At 46.1% G+C, this 22172-nt stretch overlaps 1 protein-coding gene across 1 annotated transcript in view; it reads left to right on the top strand.

Annotated features, from left to right (window-relative positions):
* The first annotated feature begins 5837 nt into the window (after positions 1 to 5837).
* The window catches only part of LOC142558347 (putative G-protein coupled receptor CG31760), a 230400-nt gene continuing 214065 nt past the window's right edge, over positions 5838 to 22172 (top strand). Inside the window, exon 1 of the mRNA XM_075670494.1 lies at positions 5838 to 6052. The gene's annotated coding sequence lies outside the window, so the exon portion shown is untranslated. The remainder of the gene's footprint in view (positions 6053 to 22172) is intronic.

The raw sequence follows: 22172 nt of genomic DNA, 5'->3' as shown, positions 1-22172 counted from the left end.
GCTTGCGTGTGCTCTGGGTGCGCGCTCGCTAGACGGGGCCTTGAGAGGAGAGACCACATCCGAACATGGGAAGGTGAGTACGTATGCGTGTTCCTCTCTGCCGGCGGCGGCTCCTTTGTCCGCCGCCGCTCAATGGTTACTTCGGATCATCGGGGACCCTACCTCGACGGGCGCGCGCACTCTTCCGTCGTCTCGCTGTCCCGAGGCAGCGCCTTCCCGTCGTGCCCCCGTCGGTTCGTCTGCTAGTTTCTCTTTTCATTTTCTCTGTCGTGGTGATGGCAGGCGCTGACCGAAGAATAGACGACCTCTCTAGACGGGATTCTTTGTTCTTTGTTATTCTCTGTCGCGGTGCGCCGTTAGTGCCCACCGGCGACCATTTGGCCATGCTTTTGTATAGCAATTACATTCCGTTTCAGTTGTATGGTTAAACTTGTGTTGTAACAGCGCGCAGCCTAAAAATGTGAAGGCCGCCTAAGCTTCGCTTTTAAGAGTGGAACGCGATAACATTCAAAGATCCCCAACCGCTTATCACACTTCCCAGCAACTACAGCTTATCTAATCGTAATGTTTACCGGGAAACGCTGATGGCGGACGCTATGCACGAAGGTGAGCTTTCTGGTAGAAACGCGGCCTCTTGCGTGGGAACCGCGATGCGGCGGAGGCGAGTGCCATCAGGAGGTGTTGCAAGGAACTGGACGCGCCGCTTTAAGGCTTTTGGGATACACGCGCGCCGGCGCGCGCAAATCTCGGAGGCCATGACCGCTCTATGAATGGTAAAAACGCTGGAAAAAGGGTTTGTGTTTTGAGTTTCCGCGTAAGAAAATAATGCTTTCTCGTATATTGAAATTACAATCCGACGCTATCATATCTGTAGGTTGTGTGCAAGTTGTATTTTACGATTTTTCTGATGTATTTTACTTCGAGAAATTCAATTAATTCAGTAACTTCCTTGCGCTACATGGAGGGTCTGCGTGGTTGGGTATGTGCGGTTCGAAGTTACTTTTGCAGAAGCGGTGGTCGACGCCAGACGCCGATGCCGGGTTTTCTCTGACACGGGGCGCTTAAGGCTGTCGCGCTAATAAATGGCATGTTCCTTCCTGAGACCTTCGCCTAGGGCCTCCCTTGCTACGTGCGCTGGCTCGCCTTCCGCTATGGTCGGGACCGGCTGGTCTCACGCGTGTAGCAGAGTGTCGGCACACGGAGCAGGCCGGAGCAAGTGCGGAGCCCTGCATGCATCGAGGCTCGTAGTGCTCGAAGCCGCGGTGGTCCTTCGGCAGTGCACGATTCGGGAACGTGCGCACCGAACAGTGATGTGTGAGAGACCACAACCTCCTTACGCTGCGAAGCTGTGGTGTGACAGCACGCGCCTCTAAAAAAGCACGAACGCATCCCGCAACTCACCTGCGCGAGAGCAGGTGCCCTTAGCGGAGGAAGCTCGAGTACAAAAACGGGACCAAAAATACAGAAAATGCTATTCACTTTAAAACGGGAGAAAGAACCAGGTAGATCAAACTGGGTTAATATAGGAATGATGCGTTTGAAGGCGGACATTTGTTTCAGTGCGGACATTAGGTAGCGTTTGTGATAGCGTTTGTCATTGCTTCATTCCGAAGAGAGCAGAACTGCTTACCGGTGCATCTGCGGTGGTATTACAGATGGCTATATGTCTACGCCGATTCGTTATACAGGGTGATAGTTCTTAAGTTTTATGGAATTTTTAAAAGATACCCTGTTGCAGATAACATAATTCTAGTCCTTGAGCTGGATTATTCAGAGGCGGATATTACTTGCACGAGAAATAGAAACAGAGATTCAACTAATTAACGAAAGTCCACTAATTATATTTAGAATTAACTACATTACGGCAGATATTGCAATTTACGAATTGTAGGCGGAGAATTTGCAAGGCGTATCCACCTCGAATTAGTTTCCAGAATGACGCCAGTTTGGAGACATGCGCCATGAGACTTGCCCCAAAAATCCGCTGTTGTTCCACTTACTTTTTTAAAGAAAACGCTCCTTTATGCACGCAAAATTGCCGTGCGACTGGCCACTCGAGGCACTTTGCGTCTATTCGCGGGCTCCTTTCATGCTCAGAAAAACACTTTTATGTAGCACGTATTGAGCTGCAGAAAGTTGTATCGGGAGTTTTTCATGTCGCTCTACAATTCTCTCATTGATACTTTTAATATGATTATAATATTTGAGAAGTTCATTAATTAATTACGACTAATTAGGCGGAATTAAAAAAAATAATTCGAGTATATTCAAGCGACGGCAAACAACATTACCTTGGTTCTGTCCAGCTACGTGGCATTCGCATACTTTAAAGCTTTGGGTAAAGTTAGCTGGGACACCCGTATAACCCTTTCAGCTACGTTGTCTCCATGTGGTGACCCGACTTTCTTCTCTGCCGTTTCTGTAAAAAATCGAATGAGTCACGCTGCACACTGGTGCGTCTAATATTTGAGATACAAGTAAACGCAATGAGCGCCATCTGGCATGAAATGGCGAAACACTACTGAAGAAAAGGACTTTTCCAGAGGGACACCTCGACGCTTTGCGGGAGCTTTCGTGAGTCGCTGTTCAAATTTATCCTTTAACACCGCCTCAATCATTCAGAACATTTGAGAACCACTGTTTTACGTAAGGAGTGAGCTACCTTTTATGAAACGCACTTGCTCAGTACTCAGGGTTCTGGCGCAAGTACATAACGCTTGCACAACATTTCTGTTCCCTGTGCTTCACGTGCCTATTGGTCCGTATTGGGAGAACATATTTCCGTAATTATTGCCCACTGAGAGTTGACATCAAAGAGGTTCATTGAAGACCAACGCAGACCGAGCGCCACATAGCCAGTGCTCCGTCGGCGTCAAATGGCTGCTTTGAACAGCGCTTACCCTGCCCCGCTTCTACAGCGAGCCTTTGCGGCGTGAGACGGGTTCGCGGAAGAGCGGCACAAATGCAGAAAGACGGTTACACACAAACATATATACATAAATCGACGGCTCCAGGAAAGTACGTGAAGTACCCAAAGAAGGCTGACGCACTACCAGCGACAAAGACAAGAAAAAAAAGTGACACTGCTTCGAACTGAAGCCATCGTGCGAACCATTTCACCAACATGACCGATGAGTAAAGTTCAATCGGTGTGACCTTGGCTTTGGCGAACATGGGCGAAGCTCAAGCTCTGACCATAGCCTAGGCCAACTTGGGCCGCATATGTCAACGGCGGTGAGTGCTATTCTTAGCACCCGCTGCTTACCGTTCTTTACATCCTTTGGAGAGCGACGCAAAACTCGTACAACTGCGGGACAAATGCGTCGGGTTGCTGTACGGGAGGAACCCTTGTGACGTGGGTTCGATTCGCTCTGCGTCGCTCAAATTTAAACTTTCTCTTGCGTTGATCCCTGTAGAGCGGCACGCTCTTAGTGGGACATACATGTTTCTTCACGTTGGCACCATTCACAATCACGTCGTCCAAGTCACAAGGCGGGCTTATATAGTATGCATGGTGTCTCTTTTACCAACATGGTGCAGTTCATGTGTTGACTCTTACGATTATTGGTTTTCAACTTTTGTACTTTCGTTTAAATATAGTAATGTAGCCTCCTGTTTGCAATGTATGTGTCACTTGATGAACCTGTCTATAACGTATCACCAGGACCCTGGTGTGAGCTAAACGTAATGCTTGCTGCCTTTACCTGCTGTTGCAGTGTATTATTATAGGACACGTCGTATACACTTTTGCACTGTACCAAACTATATAGGAGCAGCGCTCCCGTGAAGCTTGCCATCCTTTTGCCCCGGATTCTTCCTTTTGGAAAATGAAAATAAACTTCACTTCACCAGAGTAGGAAAAGGGGGCTCCATTCAACAAGACGCGGAGAATTACCCCAATCCGCAACCGCAATTTCAAACCCCGTTTCTTATCCGGCCCTGGTGGATGTAGTATATGGTGCAGCATGCGACACTATAGTCTTCGATGCGTCCAGCAGCCCCCAATAGGAAGGAGGAAGGGCGGGTGTATTGAGCGTGCCTTGCTCGCACCTTGCCTCCTGCCGAAGCTACTTCACGGAACGTGGTGAGACATTTCTACCCTACGGGAGGTATGTTTGTGGTATTCAGGTGGTGCAGCTGTCGTTACGTCCCTCCTAACCAGGCACCGTAAGGCACAGCTATGGTCCCACGGCCGCTCGATAAAAACGTCCCATCTTGCGGCCATGCTTGGTTCAAAGCGAAGTTCACACTTGTCTCTGAATCGCGGTAAGAGCTGTAGCGAATGGCGAACCTTCGTGGAAGCAGAAAAACGGCAGTATCTGGGATAGCTTGTCGTTCTCCTTCCGAGAAAACAACTGTCCTTTAGACTTACAGTTTTATTTGTGAGAAAACTAGAATGATCTCTCAGAGCTCAATGACATCTTACAGTTCAACTTCTGCTAGTTACACAAGGTCGTGCACTTCTATAGTCCATTCCATACATAGCAGTCTACGCTGTGGAAGCTAAGCAAGAAGTTCGGCCCAAAAAGGTTGTCACTCCATGCGTTCCGTCTGTGATTCGCTGCGCGCCATCAGGGTTCGCTCGCGCGAGCATGCACGTGAGGCTCCTCGCGACGGGTTGCAAATAAAAAAACCAGAAAAGAACAACATAAATAAAAACGATCTAATACAATGCACTAGCAACCGTATACCACAGTGTGTTTGTTTCTAAGGATTAATACTTGTTTCATTCAATACTGAGACCATATAAAGAACAGTTGCGCACAATAGCGGTCAAAAAACATCGAGCTATATCCAAGTGCGAACGAAGCCACTGCAAGAAGTCTCTCTAGCCTTCACAGTGTTGACTGCTATGTGTGGAACGGAGTAGAGTGTGTGTAAGCGCCGACGCACCCACAGCCTAGCCTCTAAATCTGCCTCTGAACACTGGAACGTTGAAACACTTCATAATCACTCCTCAGCTGTGGTCAAAAGTGGCGATTCGCTACGAGATGGCAACGTTTTCTTCTTTTGCAGTCGTATAAGCGTACGAGATGACGTTGTACGAGCGTACGAGAGACGTCGTACGACATGGCAACGTTTTCTTCTTTAGCAGTCGTATAAGCTCGCACACAAGAGGAAATAATCAAACTGCTTAAGTGCCGAAATCGAAGCTTTACCAGTGCAGAAATTTCAAGCCACAAGCGCGGTCAAGCGTTCCTTTTTTTTGTCCAGGCCCGTGATTACTTACTAGCATGGTTATTTCCAGATATTTCACCAAGACTTGAGTTTCTTCGCGACTGCTTTAGACAGAAGCGGAAAAGAGCTTTCTTTTTTGTTCATGTCTCACATGTGATCCGAACAGCGCCGACGCGCCGCATTCGACTCAACAGGTGACTCTGTATTCAATGTGGTGGACTGCGCATTGATTTTATGCCCGGTATCTCTAGGAAATCAGAGGGTCAAGTTAACGCGGGGCAGTCGTCGTGTCCGCGACTAACTGGAGCGGCCCACGAGTACGGCGCCGGGAACCGGAAACATATTGACACATCAGCTGGAGAGCTTGGTGACCGCGGCGCAGGCCGGTGGCGGTGGTGCGCGTGGTTAGCGACTGGCGCTGCATGATTTGGAGGGACGCGCGTTGCCCACGACCGAAACGCCAGAGCGGCATTGATTTCGCAATGCCGACCGCAGCACACAGTTGACAGGCGCCAAGTGCCAGGTCGCGATGGGCCCGACGAGCAGCGGGCCGCGCGCCATCGATCGGCGCAGCAGCTCTGGTCCGCGCATGCGATCTCGGAGCCCCTCCGCGACGTCACTTCCGAATTCGGCAGCACCTTTCGCTCGCGCACCCAGCTTTCTCTGGCCCCACTGAGGCCTCAGTGAAACTTCCGGCTCGCCGCGAAGTCCTCGACGTCGTCAGCGACGGACCGGCCACTGGTCTCGCGACGGGCCACCGTGCGAGCCGCGCAGCAACTCAGCCGCGGTGTGACACCTGCCCAGCTCGGCCGAGGTCGTCGCCGAGCGGCACTCGTGCGGCTTCAGTGACTGACGGCTCCTCGGAAGCAACAACGTGAGCTCATCTTCGTTCCGTGCTCCTCGTGCGGAAGGCTTTTTTTTTCTCTCGCGGTGCGCTCGGCCGGCGGCGACGCGGTCGTGGCAGCGATGGCGGAGCGCGCAAAAAGCCTGTCGCGGCAATCGCCCGGAGTCGAAGAGAGATGCGTCCTCTCGTCGATGGCTCTGTCTTACCGGCAGCCGGATCGTGTCAGGCTTAGCAGGCGGACCCAGCGCTCGGGCCCCGCTGCGCTGCGCCAGCAGCTGTTCTCGGAGGCAGTGACGACGGGCGAGGAGCCGGTCCTTTGTCGGCGGTCTGTCTGGGCAAGGCTGCCCGGCGTTCGCAGCCTTCTCCAAGCAGGTCCCGCCGCCGCGGAGCGAGCTCACGTCTGCACGAGAACCGTAGCACGACAGGCGAGCTTCAGTGCCGGCAGTTCCCGCACCGCGAACGTATCGCGGTCCGTGTACTACGAGCCGCGGCAACAGAGTATTTGGACTCGTGCGATCCCACCACAAGTAGCGCCGTTACATTCGGCGCACTATTCTATCGGTCGCCTTGCGCGTGGATGCTGGTATTGCTTGTCTCTGCCTTTCTCTCTGCGCACTGTATGCTTCTGGTAAAGAAATACCACGCGTTTAATGCCGTCAGTTGAATACTAGCCGTGAGCAGTTCATTTGAATTGATCGCCATTATTTTGCAGACAATATTTAGAGAATGCATGTTGGGCATGCCGATGACGATAGATATGCTACTGGTAATATTTCCCTTTAGGTATTTGTTAAATACAAGGAAATGCTCCGGTAACTCCGCTAGTATGTAATACAGCCAATGGCCTGGCTTGTTAGCATCAACTGTTTTCTGTCACAGTGAGAAACCTCGCAGTAATCGTAGCGTTTGTGATCACAATTCAATATAAAAGGCACTGTTATTGACTAGTCGTGTTGAAACATATTCATTACCAGCTCATCTTGCGTCCATTATTAGCTTCAGTAATTTGCATTGCATTTCAGAAATGCTGCTAGAATAAAAACGAACTGAACGCTGTTAATCTCGGGACGTCATGTACTTGTTTCACACTCAGAAGCACAAAAATAAGCGAGGTGCATAACGTGTTGTTTTCTTCACCATCCGTTAAGACCAATCAAAATGCCTAAATTGCTGTTCATTGCTTTATTTCAGTTGTCTGGGAACAAATGTACTCAAAGGTGAAAGATGGTGTAGAATAATAAGTGACGTCATTCTTTTACTGGCTAATTTTGGAAAAACACGCCTCCCTTTTGCGGGGGTGAACGCTATATATAGATATTGGTTCTTTGGTCTGCATATAAAATTAAATTAATTATGTCAGCTAGATAAACATGACGTGTTATTTAGCACCCACATTCCATCTATATAGGATTTGCGGCCTTTGCGCCTCCAAACCTACGCACAGACCCCAAACATCAGGCATTCGGTGGAACTCGGACAACAATATATATATATATATATATATATATATATATATATATATATATATATATATATATATATATATATATATATATATATATATATATATATATATATAAACGTTTTTCGTTGCCTTTATTGATATTCTAACAGCATTTTTGAGCAACTAATTGCAACATTCACTGTTGTGACATTATATAAAAATTGCCCTACGTTCCGCGCTTTTCATGTTGTTTCTAAATTAACATACGATGGTAACTAGACTAGATACTATGTGATATTGTACATAGCAGCTGTGTGCAAACTTGAAACTCCTCGCAGACCCTGGGGATACGCGAGTAAGTAAAATGAGGTCTACATGAACTATATTCGGAAGGGTCTAAGGAGAGTTCACTTACGCCCGGGTGCGCACACAGGCACACATGTACACAGACAAAGGCGCACGCCCTCACATGCAACTTAAATATAAGTAAAATATACGGATGCGACAGCTTCCATTTCCGACATGTTGCTGTCGTTACTTGAGTGGTGAGAGTGAGGTGTTACTTAAACAACGCAAATGTTTTAACACGCACTATCCACAACTGTAAATCATTAAATGTGAGACATCATTAGTGATTCTGTACATTAGCAACGAATTTGTTGTACTGTGAACTGAAGAAGGAGTGCCTAGAAGAAAAAGAAAAAACAAGGCGGCATGGGTGCTACAGGTGGCATCCGTACTGTTAATCTTGAAGGCTACCTGCCTTGAATTCGTGCATTTCGTGTCTTTCCTGTGCGCCGGAACGAAATCGTCCAGTAAATTGCATTAAACTCCCAATGGTGTAATCTATTTTCGAGGGAAAATGTTTAGAGCCCACGGCATCAGAAAAAAAGAAAAAAATCCTTATGACACAGCCGCGCAACCGGGAATTCAGTCAGTGCCTTGCATTGGTCGAAAACGCATGCAGACGCGTGCTGTTCGACTTCGTTTGCGGCTATGTGCCTACAGGCTGTGAAGGAATAAAAAAATTGTTTTCGCGACATCTGTGGTTCCTAGACGTTTGCTCGCGACTGTACGATACAACCTTATTCCGCCAGGTGAACGTTTGCATAGGTCCTCTGCCACTGCGATGGAAACCATAGCGAAGGTACGGAGTATGTGCCTGTCGCTCTCAAACAGTATTTCATCTGTGCTCGCCGCTGAAGTGCGGCAGCGTGTCCAACGGCTGCTTCTGATAGTTCGTTCACGGGAGAAGCGAATAAATAGTTCGTAAGAGAAAATTCGAGCCAATCCTGACGATAGACATATTATTAGCGAAGGTGGCCGGCCAATGGCAAGGTGCGCTTGAAAACGAAAAGCTTTGTGGATTTGGCCTCAGATGCGCACGAATGCGCGGCGAATCACCTCCCAACTTCGGCTGATTTTGGTTTCTTTGACGAGTCATTTTCTAATGTAAAGGTATACGGAGTAGAGTTACTATGACGAGCTACTACAAGTGTGGCCGGCTGCTAGAAAGCGAGTTCTCCGGGAAGGACAAAAACGACGCGCACGAGATGCTGGACTGTATATGCGCCCTGCGTGTTCCGGCTACCAGCAGGGGCCGGGCCTTTGATGGTGTGCCTGCATTTCGTAGCTTTTCTCTTCCGTTCGAACGTTCACCACCGAATGATCAGCATACTCGCTGTTTAGCTGCATTTCAGCACCCACGGCCGCCGTTCGCTTTCCGTTCGACTTACGATGCAGCCGCGATTTCACTGTGAGAGGAGTCAGGCGAATGATGAAAATTGAGCCCCCGTACATATAGCGAGCAAGGGCAAGTGCAGGCGCCGTGAATTATTTGGTTGTTCTTTAAATTGGGGAGAATCGCATCCCCGCAACCTGGCGAGAGTCTCCCTTTCGCTATTCTGCTCCGTTTGGCCGATGTCGATGAGATCGGGTAGCCGGCTGTTCGGGGTCGTCACGCGAAATTGGGTCAGCCGACGCTGCGGATCGTTGCTGAGCGAGCGATCGGAGACTTCAGCTGCTGCCTCGCATACAGCCGGCTCTGCTCTCTAGCGCCGCCACGCGTTCTCGCTCTTGACGATGGCGAGCTCGAAGCATTCGAGGGGGATTCAATACGAAGGCACGTGGGTCAGGGCGAGCGCGCCCATGACGTTGAAACTCGCCGTGGTATGCAGCCTGGCTCTGGGGCTGGTGCGCACGCAATTACGCACGTTACCGCAGACACTCATGGCGCGCTGAATGCGCGCTACGATGCGATTTATCCAGGGAGCCTGTTATTTGTCACTTACAAATACTACACGTGACTAAGTGAACCAATTACGATATGTGCCCGTATTCACAAAAATACCCTTGCGTAATTGCCGTCTGCGATTGGTCATCGACGCGACTGTCGTTCAGTTGTCATGCTGGTGGTTATTGTGAATAGCGGATGCCCGAATGCTCACCAATGAGTAAACACTCTTGTATAACAGAATGTATGTGAGTGTGAGCGCTGGGCTCGAATTCACAAAGTTCCTCTTTCCTAACTAGTCTTTGCCATTGGCTGACTAAATCCAATAATAATGTGTCTGGCATCAGGATTGGTTGAATTCTTCACTTATGAACGATTCTAGCGTACGGGGTTTTTGTGGATACGGGCACTGGCTCGTACTCACTAAGACCTAGCGCATGGAATCGTAAGAGAAAATTCCAGACAATCATGATTGTGGACATATTATTACAAAAGCACTTACGAACAAAAAAACATTGTAAACACGGGCCGTGATTTTTAATGTGCGGGTACGCAGGAGTAAAGGATCAAATTAACGTTAAGCTAACGTAAAGATATTGCTTAATAGCTCGCAGCACTGATGACCCTCTGCACAGCTCCCGCCACGATTGTCTAGAGTACTGTAGCGCTGGACTACATATTGTGCGCGTTTGCATTGTTTAGCGGAGAAGGGCACTGGCTCGAGACAGTGTGGGTCAGTCTGCTACTCCTCAGCAGGCGCTACTGAGTGAGCAGGGTGCCGCTGCTTCTGCGCGTCGCCTTCCATTGGTTTTGGTATTTCCACCTTATGAGCTGACCCACTTTACGTACGCCAAGTGCTCCATCACCGAGGAACTCCGCGCAGAAAGCTAATTTTGCGTTGATAAAGTTCCTGAGGTCGACAGGCCTACGTAACAGACTCTGATGATGCTGCCTGCTACCGCTGCTATTTCAGGATTGTTTACGCCGTTTATGTTATTTGTGCTCATCTCTGTTTGTTTTTCTATCCCCCCCCGTGCAGAGTAGCCAACCAAAACTACCCTGCCTCTCTATACATCCTTTATTACTCCCTCCGTCACTATCACCAGTCAGCGCAGTGACGGCGATCGGTTATCGTCGCGTGTGACCAATCGTTCACCGCTTCGACTTTCATCGTTGCAGGCCGGAAGCGCAAATGTCAGTTGCTTGGTTGTTTCAGAATCAGAATACACTTTATTTCCACTTTATTTTGGCATTTGGCGGCGTATGCCAAGAATCAAAGTCCCTCTCGACCAGACTGAACAAAGAAACGCAATCGGAAGTGCACGTACTGCTCGTGCGTTCTAGACAACTGTGATGAGGCTGTACGATATATATATATAGCGAGTGCTCAGCAAATACGCTGCATGGTTGACATACTTCAACAAACAAGTGGCACTGCATGTGAAGTACGCCACATTCGTAGTCGCAGACTGCGGCTCCCGCATTCGAAAAACCTTTAACACAAGTGCGTTTGCTCACTGGCCAGTATTCGGGCGCCTACGAGTGCATGATAGCGATTTGCGTGAAAACAGGATGATTGTCGCGGTGATGGCGAATCGGGTACGACATTTACGCGTGGGGGGCCGTGTTCACAAGAAGGTCTTGCGTTCCAATTGTTCGTAAGAGCAGCTGCCAACTCATCGTGATGTTGGACATATCATTAGCGAAAACGGCCGGCATCTGGGAAACAGTTCTTAGCAAAAGAAAAAAAAAAGCTCTGAGAATTCGGTGAGGAGGTTCGACAATATGGGCCCAGAAGGCCGCGTCTACGAAGGAGTTTGTGCACTAGAACGCTTAGTTAAAACCAGTGCATGCCAGTCAGGATGACGAAGTGGTGAATTTACGAACAATCGAGGTATAGAATTTGTGATTTGTGAACGTCAAGTTTTCTAAATACATCCTACATCTAGCCCTCTTGCATTCGCTGTCTGCTCGTATGAAATACGTTTCATTGGTGGATGGCCTTCGCTAAATAAAGTATGCTCGCGGTCATCATTGGCTGGCGCCTGTACCTTTGAACCTAACTGCCCGCTGTGGCGTACCAAGTGCTCTGAGAATGCGAACCCTGTTGCGTTTTCAAAGATGGTTGACAGTGCAAGAACACCCGCCGTGGTTGCTCAGTGGCTATGGTGTTGGGCTGCTGAGCACGAGGTCGCGGGATCGAATCCCGGCCATGGCGGCCGCATTTCGATGGGGGCGAAATGCGAAAACACCCGTGTGCTTAGATTTAGGTGCTCGTTAAAGAACCCCAGGTGGTCAAAATTTCCGGAGTCCTCCACTACGGCGTGCCTCATAATCAGAAAGTGGTTTTGGCACGTAAAACCCCAAATGTTATTATTACAGTGCAAGAACAGAATTTTCACTTTTGTTTCGTCGTGCAGGTCTAGGTCAGATTAATAGGCTTTATTACACCCAGAACAACACCTGCTGGACCGCGATTTTGCAGCGATGCCTTCCGCTCGATTCTATGCCGCTCTTATCATCCACCGTTCACCGGCGGCTGATCCCACTGATAACGCTAGCGGAACGTCGCTCTGACCACTGAAAAAGCGCGAAAAGGAATAGCATCGATAAAGGCATCACTACAAAATGGCGGCTCTGGGCAGTGAGAGACGCCGCAGTAACGTGCTATGGATAACCTCCCGGGCCTCCTTAACGTGCGTTCTAAATAAAAGTTGAATTGAGTTGAGCTGAATTGAATTGTGTTGTTTAAGCACGTCTCGAAACTGCACGGTGGGTTACAATGGACGCCGTTGTGCAGAGCTCCGGATTAATTTTGACCTTGTGGGGTTCTTCGACATGCACCCAAAGCATGGTACACGAGCCTTTTAGCATTTCGCCCCCGTCTATATGCGACCGCCGTAGCCAGGAATGGAATCTGGGACCTTGCGATCAGCAGTAGAAAGTCGTAACCGCTGTACACGACTGCGCGTGCCCCGCTATAGTAAAGGAATGCTATGCTATAGGGTTTGGATTATTTTGTGCAGGTATAAAGATAAATTTCAAAAAACGGCATGCTGGTTTTTATTTCATGATTTTAATATGTTCTAAAAGCAAAACGCGCTCACTTTTACAGCGAAAGCTGTATATGACTAACCTTCCGTAGTTTTTTTGGTGTCTGGCAATAGAAACGGACTTAGCGATTTCTAACAAACATTATGGGTGCAGCGTACCGGCGCAGGTGTCAATATGCGGAACAGATTAGAACGCTCGCCGTGAACAATAGCGTGAGGTCAACGTTATCGCAGTATATAAGCAGGAGAGGTATTGGCGCTAAAAACAGCTGCGTTATCGATGGGGTGGACACGTATAGTTCGCACACCCGAAGAACAACATGCGTACGAGGAGCGCAGGAGGGAACAACAACGAGAATGTAAACGGCGCCGGTGCGAAACGAACACCGACGAAGAACGTTCCCGCGATGCTGAACGAAAACGACAATCACTAGCTTGGGCACCTCTGACCGAGCAACGACGCCAGACTCGCAACGCACGAAATGACAGCCATTCCACTCTGTGAAGATGGAATGGCAGCGAAAGCATTTTGCTTTTCGTTTGAGAGGTTTGACTGTCGTCAGCTTTCGTTGCCATTCCATCTTCACAGAGTGGAATGGTCGTCATTTTTTTTTTGTTGAAATATGTTCAGCGGAGAGCTCCGCAAACTCAGACTCAGACGACCGCAAGCAATTCAGGCTGATGAATACAAAGCCGCGCTTTCTCAGCGCACGAAAGAGCAAAGTAAAATAGCCCGAAGAATCCGAGGCCGTGTGGCCTGACGAGGGCCTCTGTTCCTACAACAATTCCGCACGCAAGCCGCACGCAGCATAGAAATCATATAGACATACCGAAATCAACTGGAGTGTTGGATACAAGATGTAGTTGCGAAGCGGAGAAAATTTTCGTAAAAAAAAGAAAAAAAGAAAACAACATGTCTTCAAGAAAGAAATACACTTTAGGTACATTTTGTTTCGAACTACAATTATAACCCGAAAACAAACGAAAGACTGACATTTTATACTACGGTTCTAGTCAGACAAACTCAGTATTGTTCGCAATGAGAAAATATATGATTTATTCGGCCCTTCCATGATTTCGTTAACAAAATCACGTGTGCGATTTAGCAGTGTAGGTGCCTGGTAACTGACAAGTTGTTTTCCGTAATTGGTTCTTATTTTAGGTGTTCTCATGCAATGTTGCTGTAAGCTCAGGTGCAGATTGGCGGGTACATTCAGGATATGCTGTAATTTGTTTTGTTTAATGTATTGCATCAACTTGTAATAGTAGACCTGGTTTGCCTTTAACATAGAATCTTTTTTTAAAGGATTGCTTGGTTCTAAAGTTTTGTACAAGGCCCCGCTATCCCTCGAATGCACGTGAGACTCTTTTTTGCAGTACTATCAGTTTATTATAATTTTTTGCGAAGTAGTGGCCCAAATTATTATGCAATAGGTTAATCGAGAATAAGAAAGTGCGTAGTACAAGGAATGTTGCAACTGTGGAGGAACCAGAGTGCTCAGTCTATATAAGCAACCGACAGTTCTACTTAGTTCCACAGCAATTTTGCCGACATGCTTGTTCCAGGCGAAATCTTCCTGGAACCACACTCCGAGAAATTTCTGATATTTTACCTGTTCTATCATCCCATCATCGAAAAGAATAACTATATTGCAGTTGCGTGGTTTACTAGTAGGGGCAAAGATGATATATTTTGTTTTAGAATAATTCATTTGTAACTTGTTCTGTTGTAACCAGCAAGAGAGTTACATCAGGTAATTATTAACTTTCCATTCGAGCTCTGTTATAGTAGCAGCTGTGAAGAACATCTTAGTATCGTCTGCATACATAACTAATTGAGGAGACTCGGGGACGTCACACAGGTCCTTAATATAAATTATGAACAAAAGAGGTCCAAGCATTGATTCTTGTGGAACACCCGCTATGATTTCCGCGTGCGATACGGATACGATTGAACTTTACTGAAGGGATGCTGAGAAGCGATGAAACATCATTATTTATGCTGACATATTGATAACGATTTGTTAAGTAATGTCATAAAATTTCGAGTACGATACCTCGTACACCATACTGTTCCCAATTTGCTAATTAATAAATTGTTGCATACTGAATCAAAGGCTTTCCTGATGTCTACAAATAAACCCAATATGTACATTCTATTTTTCATAGTTGTTATTGTCTTATGTTTGATATTAAAAAGAGCTGCTTCACAAGATTTATTTTTTGGAAACCATATTGCATGTCACTAATTACGTTATATTTAGTGAAAAAGTTTTGCAACCTACAATTCAGGGCACTCTCGAACACCCTTATTAGGACAGGTAAAACAGATATCGGCCGGTAGTTTGTCATTAAGTGTTTATCACATCCATTGTAAATTGGACATACTCGGGCTATCTTTAGAAGATTTGGAAAGATACCGATTTCAAATATTCTGTTTATGATGTGAACTATGCAATACATACATGTGCAATTATATCGGTAATATATTTCAGTGGTACTGGTTTAACATCGTCATCCCCAGCAGAGACGTTGTTTTTTACTTTAAGCAGTAGTTGCACAACATCAGCAGGTGTAACAGGTGAAAGTATCGCTTAGTTAGACTGAATTTGCTCACTACAGGTGGGGCTATGGGTTCCCCCCCGTCGGGATGCTCGGTACTGGAAACGAAATATCCATTCAAAGAAGCTGCTGCTTTTCTGTCGGTCAATACACCAGTGGCTGTCTTTATGTTTATCTCGGTATTTTGTCTTTTCGTAGAAGTCTCTGACTTAATTCCAAACTTTCCTACGGTTCTTGTTTTATTTTAGTAAATAACCGTTCATACTACCTAATTTTTGCTTGCTTTAAATCAGCGGTGGTCTTATTTGTGTAATTTTTGAAATCAGTCAACAGTTGCCCATTCCGGCATTTTACAAACAAGTGATACATTTTGTTTTTCGTGTTATTGTTTTTAACAAAGCAGCATTTATCCCAGGTTTTCTCATTTTCCTACTCCTCTGATTGCAGAATTTCAACGAAAACGCTTGGTCGTAAGAGTTAATCATTAAAAAAACACAACTCGTATGCCGCATTTGTATCTTGTTTTTCAAATACACATGACCAGTCTGTTGATAGAATCAGGGAACGGAAATTTACTAATGATACTGCGTGAAAACGTAGCTTTTTTTTCCCTCCATACCCTCGTTTATGCGTGTGAGGAATTAAACAAAATACAGGCAGCCGATCACTTAGCGGATAACAGCCCCGCAGAACAGTCAATTGGGCGTATACTGGTTATGCATACATTAAGTAATGTCGCCGTTTGCGCCGTGAGCCTGGTGGGTTCCGAGATTAAGTTTATGCACATGGACGAATTGATTAGACCAGCAAGCTGTCTGAATGATATGTCATCCGACAACATGTTTATATTTACATCACCCATTATAATTAAGGGGGAGGACGAATGGCTCAGGAAATGTAGAACCTCTTCTGGGAAATCGAAGAACGTCAGTTTGTTTCCCAACGGTGGGACTGATGATAAGTACTGATGATAAGTACTGTCGATGATGTAGAATTATTTATTCCGACAGGGGCCTCTTGTCCAAGTAGTGACCTTCTTTGCACTCACAGGACGGCGGGCACAGGCCCAGAATGTGACATATCTTTTCCTGCAGCGGTCACTGGCTGCGGCCTATGTGCATCCCTATGCATGCGGAACGCGTAGGCGTCGGTGAACGACATGCTCCACCAAAGCCTACACAGAAAAAGGTAGCGTCTCTTCGGGGAAGCCTCGACAGAAACCGAACTCGTGCTTGATACACCTACAGGGTAAGCCAGCAATAATGTGTGAGTTTTAGGCCACTTTGAGGGGAAACGTTGGAACTGCTACTGCACGGCGAAAGAATCTTCCTCACGTCTGCCCACCTTTTTCCTCCCGTCTTGCACACAATTGCCCATTGTACTCCCCCCTCCCCTGTCTACGGGACACATCCCTCAATGCAGTTTTTTCATGCCAGCTTCTTTCGTCTCTCTAGCCGCTCGCGCTTATCTGTTCTACAAGTGTTCCTTGCATTACGAGTGCAAGCATCCAGTGCTCTGGAACGTATTGCGTAATGCGTTTTCGGCTGAGATTGTTAAACTTATTTTGAGTCAGTGAAGGATCATATGTACGCAAGTGCTGCACCGACGTATATTATGGTCTTTTTTCACGTGCTGCTTCGTTACGCTGCCGAAGGTTGAACTATGGGAGCCAATGATGGTTATTGTTTTTGTCTTCTCTGGAATTTCGAATTAAGGCTCCTTATCTTATTCTTATGAGAATAGCGGCTCGAATCCGCATGATGACGGGCCGAAATGACATATTTTGCTCTTTAATTACTGCCTTAATACACCGGTCAAGTATTTTCTCCTTAATTACAGTGTTTTCAAGCGCACGTCATAAGCCATTTTTTCCTACACTATTATATTTGTAAGAGAGCGAGAGAATAGAAATTGTGCGGCGCTCCTCTTTTACAGCTGCGAAAAAACACTGAAAGGCCTGGAAACATGAGAAACGTGGTAGCTATGACAGAATAAGGCATCTGTCATGGCTAAACAATAGCGAATAAGAAAGGTGGCTCACGTTAATACATGCGTACAACTGAAAGGTTATGGCGAACTTTGTAATTCTGCATTACGATTTGATTTTGACAGCTAGGGCTCTTTAATGTCCTGGATAATCTAAGAACACGGGTATTTTCCCATTGCGAAATCTGTGGTCAGGCGCATGGCAGTATCTATTCAAGGTGCTCATTTCTATAAAACACGAAGTATTATTGGCATTCTCGTATGGTGCCGTCAGTTCTGCGGGAGAATACCGGTCAGAGTACCTGCTACAGTGTGCATTTCACCTTATAGGCAGGTCAGTGGGGAATGGATCAGTTCATAGCTGTTTAAAAAAAAGAAAAAAGAAAAAGAAACTAGAAGTTGACACGCCAGCTATCTTTCCGTGATTAAATTGCGAATTAATTCCTTACTTAGAGAGCTCCAGTGGCTAGTTTTTCCTGGGTATGATATAAGAGGAGCACTGTAAATGCGGCGTGCCATGGTAAAAAAAAAAAATTGGCAGTAATTATTTTTACCCATCGAGAAAAAGAAAGGCCTAACCACTTTATATGTTAATAGGCTTCACTTAATTTGCGAAGCAATGACAGTGTATGTATGTGTCCTAGCGGGTCAGACAATATCAATAGAGTGGGATTTATAGGGATGTGTGGAAGTATAATATTACACAATGGCTACATCTGTATCAGATGAAAACTAAATTTGCGAGAGTATCCTGTAACTATAATTAAAGCATCTTGCCCCGTGCTGGCCCCATCCAAATATTACTTTTCTGGCCTTGTGAATTCTTTCAATACCTCATAAATTGAAACAGCGGAGGGTTTTGCGTTTACGCTGCCTAGCGACTCGAGTGACATTTGAAACGTCTCATTGTTTTTCACCGACGTCACTGTGCTCTAGAATCTCTTATGAGTGTGAACTGTGACATTTCAAGCTAGCTACGAAGGTAACAGATGTGTTTTAGGATGAAGCATAACGACGTGTCGACAAGTTCCAGCAGGCCTCATAATCCTGTACCGAGGTTGGACACTCTCAGAAAACAACCAGAGACGGTAGTGCCCGTCAAATCTTTAGAACTTCGCAAAGACCTCAGGGCCCTTCTTCTGAAGTGCTTTGGCGTCGTTTGTCAAAAAGATTGTATTTTTCTAACAACTAGGGCGTCCTGAACTTGTTGAATAGGTTATTGCGGCAATGTTCACTTGGGGGCTATCGACAGACGTTTTCAGAGTGCAGAACTCTCGAAGAATCAGCACTTGCTCGCGGCCAGAACCTGAAACTGAGCAAGTCTCTGCGCAGTTCGCCGAGACGGCCGCGTTGTGTGCTATTCGGCTTTGGTCTTCACGGCAGGTAGCGAAAGAAAATCCTGATTTATGGCGGTTTTTCGGGTTTCGAAAGCGCTTATGGGCAGGTGTACTATTCTGCAGCTAAGTGAGAGCGCTGCAGGTAAAGCATATTAAGTTTTTTGATGCGAAAGCACTATATGCCCCGTTACACGAAAATGTGGCGTCGTCGGGGGCGACGTGACCGAGCGATGGCACCAAAAATGGCCGACGGCGCAAAGAGTGAAAACACGTCAGGAAATGCTCGGATTGGCTTCAAATTTCTGAGGGAGTTCCTGTAAACAAAGTAAATTAATGGCTTTGAGGAGAAAATTTGGTACATTTCGGTCTGGGTGGGAGTCGAGCCCGGGCCTTCGGGGTGCAAGACGAGCACGCCTCCCCGACGCCACGACGGCTCCACGGTGCTGGCTGACTGGAGGGTGTGGCCTAGAGCGTGCGTCACTGGGCACGTGACGACGCAGCCAATGACGCCAAGCCATGAGTGTACAAGTGAGTGCATAAAATGATACATTTTACCAAAGGGACTTTAATGCTTTCGCATTCCCACACGTAAGCAGTCTTAATTTTATCTGCCCATTTTCTTTTCTTCACTCTTGGGGAATATCTTCACGCTTAGGAATATCCGAGGTTAGTTATAAAGGCTCATCTTTAACGCATTTCATAAATCTTTGAACTTATCTGCAATGGCTATAGTTCTTGGGACAGGCAGTTATGACGCAGTCGTACTGACAGCCCAGGCAGAGACCTCCAGGAAAGAAGTGAAGGTACGGGAGAAGCGAGGCGGAACTAAGTACCGCACCTCGGAAAGTTATATACCAGCAAGGGAATGTTCAGGAACTGTGACCATGCATCGCACACGAACACAAACCAATGTATCATTAACTCGTCGATAATTCTAAAATGTCATCCTCCGCACGTGTTGAGGATAATAACAACAAGTTGTTGAAAAGCACCAATACTTGCTCTTCTCTTTTGCTGTCAGGGATTTTTGCCCAATCTTTGCAGACTGGTACGCTCGCTGATGACTGGAAGGTGGGCAAGGTGGTTCTAGTGCACATGTCTGGTCATGTTCACAGCCCTGTAAATTGCAGACCATTATTATTAACATCTATTTCATGCAAATTACTTGAACAAATCATCTATTCTGTCCTCGTCAGTCACCTTGAATCCAATTCCTCTTTTACAGATAATCAGCATAGTTTCCAAGAAATCATTCATGTTAAACACAGTTAATCGCTTTTACTAATGACCTTTTTGCAGCTTTGGATCGTTCCTCCGTCGTTGGTTGTATATTCATTGATTTCGCTAAAGCATTTGATACCGTGTCTCATCCTCTTATGCTTTTTAAACATAGTAAACTAAACATAAACGATGCAGTATTAAAATGGATTGAATATTTTTTGCGTGATCCCACTCAGTACGTGACAGATAATGACCATAACTCTAATCTTTCATCAGTAAGATCGGGTATTCCTCAAGGATCTGTACTAGGGCCTCTCCTTTTCCTGATCTATATTAATGATCTTCCTGATCTCGTACCATCACCTATCAGGCTGTTCGCTGACGACTGTGTTATATACAGAGAAATTTCTAACCCATCTGATACTAATGTTCTTCAGGATGACATTAATAGCATTTCTGCATGGTGCGATACTTCGCTTATGAAACTTAATATATCCAAATGCAAGACAATGAAAGTAACACGAGTTCCTTCTAAAGCTAAACCGCATGCATATATTCTTAATGGCTCTCCTTTATCCTTTGTCTTTGTGTATAAATATTTTGGCGTGCACATCAGCAGTGACCTTTCATAGAAAACACATATCGAACACATATCTAATAATGCTAATCGCATGCTTGGTTTCCTTCGCCGTAATTTTTCACTTGCTTCGGTTGCTTAAAATTACTTTTGTATAAAACTGTCGTTCGAACAAAGATGGAATATGCGTCTTCCATATGGGACCCTATAATATAAAGTCATTGATAAATAATCTAGAATCTGTTCAGAATCGTTCAGCTCGTTTTATTTTGACTAACTACTCTCGTGCATCTAGCGTCATTCTTATGAAAAGAACCCTAGACCTTCCACCTCTTTCCATGCGGTGTCATCTTGCTCGGCTCTCCACTTTCTACAAGATATATTACGCAAACGAATCACTCAAACAAAGTCTCTTCATTGCTCCAATTTACGTATCATCCCGCATTAATAAACGATTCAAAGTAGGCATTCCAAGTTGCAGAACTAACCAGTATTTGTATTCTTTCCTTCCCAAGACCAGCTCAGACTGGAACCACCCGCCCGCCTGCATCGTTTCCATTCCTGAACCTGAAGCTTTCAAATCTGTGCTTCATCGTCACCTATGTTAAAACTCCCCCTTCTTTTTATTGAGTTATGTAAATATTTACTATTCCTACCTGTAACACCTCAACGGCCCTGATAGTAACCAACCAACCAACCAAATAAATAAATAAATAAATAAATAAATAAATAAATAAATAAATAATCTTCCGCGTCTGTAAAATTAGAATAGGCAGCGAGAGACGCCTGCTTTTTGCTAGCGTACCCAGAGCTTTCTTAGGAGGCCGAGATGGATCCTGAATTCTTTAATTTGCTTTCCAGTTGAATTCCTGAAGTATTCCTGAATTCCTTTGTCGGGCAAGTTTCGTCTTCTGACTTTATATCTGCGACCGACTACACCTTTGTCGGCTCCGCTGAGCGCAGTCGTATTGTGAAAACGCGAGACGAGACGCAGTTTTCACGCTATAACTGTCTTGTGCTTTGGACTTAACGGGATGAAGCTTCTCGTGTCAATGTCGTGGGCGCAACAGTCGCAAGCCTTATCGCGGCTGTATATGCAAGTGCGCGCTGCCTGTCGCTTACCTCGATGCCATGCTTAACATTTCCTACAGTAGCGATCGCAAATGTTGTGAACCGTGTACCAATCATAAAATGGCGACGTAAATCCCTTTTTCACGCGAAAAAAAAAAAAGAAGGGAATGTTTCCTACGAAATTGTCAATCCTCCTTTGTTCGTCTGTGGAAGTGCGGTAATTCGCAAAGGCTCCGGTCGCCTAATAAATATGAGAAGCAAGAGAAAAGCAGTAGCAAACAGGTACTCTAATAAACAGTAATATAAAAAGAACTAAAGCAAAGCGGAAGAATGTAGAGAGCGGGTTCTTGCAAAATTGCACCCGAAGAGTTAATTGACACACAACCTTGACCCAAAGAACTTCTCCGGCACTTCATATAACACTTGCTAAGCCAACGCGTAGAATACAGAGGCTTCAATTGAATCGACGTCGGCGTGAACTCTTATTTCCGTCCGGTTCAGTCGCTTCTCGACTCCTTGGATATATGAGCTTTGTCCCAGAATTTAATATAGTCAGTAAGAAAAAAGTGGACGTTGCTGTAGCGGGGCCGTTCTCTTTCTCTCTCCACTCAAAAGGACCCCGTTGACCTATAGTACACGCAGCACTTCTGTATGACAAGGCAGAAT

The sequence above is a fragment of the Dermacentor variabilis genome, chromosome 1, assembly GCF_050947875.1.
Source record: "Dermacentor variabilis isolate Ectoservices chromosome 1, ASM5094787v1, whole genome shotgun sequence".
NCBI classification, from domain to species: domain Eukaryota; kingdom Metazoa; phylum Arthropoda; class Arachnida; order Ixodida; family Ixodidae; genus Dermacentor; species Dermacentor variabilis.
The sequence above is the reverse complement of the archived record's forward strand: the minus strand, read 5'-3'. Positions and strand labels throughout refer to the sequence as shown.